At 41.6% G+C, this 2006-nt stretch overlaps 1 pseudogene; it reads right to left on the bottom strand.

Annotated features, from left to right (window-relative positions):
• Positions 1 to 1403: 1403 nt before the first annotated feature.
• Positions 1404 to 1632, bottom strand: LOC114087928 (tetratricopeptide repeat protein 9C pseudogene; annotated as a pseudogene).
• Between the last annotated feature and the right edge of the window lie 374 nt (positions 1633 to 2006).

Here is a 2006-nt window from a genome sequence, read left to right as displayed (position 1 = left end):
ATGTACAGACCAAGGTGTGGAGAAGGATGTATTTAAAGCTGTTATCTTTTCTCTCTTTGGGTGAGATTATGACTTTTCTTTAATTCTGTCCTGTTTGAATTTTTTTAACAGCCAAGCATTTTTAAAAAGAACAGGGCAATATTACTTTTGAAGAAAAATTTTTAATAACAAATGCTGTGGCAGAGACTTATTAAGGAGATAAAAGCTATTCACCTTCAAAAAACTTCAAATTTGATAAGACTGTCTTAGTTCATTTTCTGTTGCAACAAATATTTGATGAGGTATAGCTCCCTCCCCACAGACTGGGTAATTCATAAATAAAAGAAATTTAGATCTCACAGTTCTGGAGGTTGGGAAGTCCAAGATCAAAGAGCTGCCTCCAGTGAGGGCCTACTTGTTACATCATAACATGGCAGAGGGCATCGTTTGGCAAGGGAGGGGGAGAGGGAGAGTGAGGAGGTTGGGAGCAAGGGAACAAAGGGTAGAAAAAGAAGGGGGGGGGAGAGAGAGAACTTCTATAATGAAGTCACTGTCACAATAATGACATTAATCCATTCATGAGATTTTCAATGGTTTGAATGTTTGTCTCGAAATTCATGTGTTGGAAACTTAATTCCCAAAGTATCACACACACGATGGATACACACACACACACACACACACACACATATATACACATGTTTGTGTGTGTATGTGTAATTTTTAATATTTCATTTTAATACATTTGGGCCAAATTTATGATTATCTAGTTTCACTTAAAACTTATTTCCCAGTTTATCTGAGAAAACAAAAGGAGAAATTTCTTTCTCCCTATCCTTACCATTTCATCCTCTTCTAGCCTTCTTTTCTGAGTATGAACACATCTAACAACATCTACCATTAAAATCTATGCCAGAGATATGATTAATTCCTTAGTGGTCCACCCAGAGCTTATGAAAGTTTTCTGATTGTATTTTTCAAGGTAAATACCCTTAGCAATAACATGTATTGAGAGCTATACAATTATACAGCTGAATAGACAAAAAAACGACATGGGTGGTATAAGTAGCAAAGAGTTTATGTAGAATAGGAAACAAAACAGAAATTAACCAGGATTAGAAGTCCAACTGAGTGCAGTGGTGCACACCTATAATTCCAGCAGCTCAGGAGGCTGAGGCAGGAGGATCACAAATTCAAAGCCAGCCTTAGCAATTTAGCAAGACTCTAAGCCACTCAGTGAGACCCCAACTCTAAATACAAAAAAAGGCTGGGGTGGTGGCTCAGTGGTTAAGTGCCTCTGGGTTCAATCCCTGGTACAAAAAAAGAAGTCCAATGTTAATTTCTTTTGCTGAGGCTCAGGTTTCCCCTTGATGAGTCCTTAGTGGTCCACCCAAGTTCAAGTTCAGGATTACCTTTCTTCTTTATTAACCAAACATGCCAGATAAGAGCTACTTCTCTTCCCTGTGCAGCTGCTGAGTGCCATCAGTGTCAGCTGGAGGTTCCCCTAGTGGACATTGGCATCTCTAGTCTCTCTAATTTTTGCAGATGAAAAAAGGCTTCTCCGGCTTGATTCAAGGCCTTGGCATAATCCAGCTGCCATTCCAGGACTTTCTCACTATTTTCTCTTACTTATTTATAGTTCCCTGGCTCCATCTGAAGGAGACAGGCAGGTCTCCTGTGGCAGCAGTGTGTCTGGGTGGTGTGCCGTTTGTGTTCTTGTTCAGGTGGGAGAGCCAGGCCCTGAGGTCCAGACTTGGATCCAGACCCCCCCAGCTGAAGCAGAGCTTCGTGGCAGCTACTCATGGCCTCTTGGTACTTGCCTTCTGGTAGTTCCGTTTCCCTTCTCCCTGTACAGCTAAGTCTTCTACAGGTGCTTCTCCATTATTCTTTGGTGCCCAGGTGCTCTTAGGGAACTAGGAAGTGAAGAGTAACTGAAGATCCGTGGCTGGGAGCAATAACTGATTTTGGTAGCCAACCTCAACAGGCAGAAAATTATTCTTCTCTAGAAGGCTCCCCCGCCCCACCAA

The sequence above is a fragment of the Marmota flaviventris genome, chromosome 2 (genome assembly GCF_047511675.1).
Source record: "Marmota flaviventris isolate mMarFla1 chromosome 2, mMarFla1.hap1, whole genome shotgun sequence".
NCBI lineage: Eukaryota > Metazoa > Chordata > Mammalia > Rodentia > Sciuridae > Marmota > Marmota flaviventris.
Note: the sequence above shows the minus strand (reverse complement) of the source record. Positions and strands in the feature narration are given on the sequence as shown.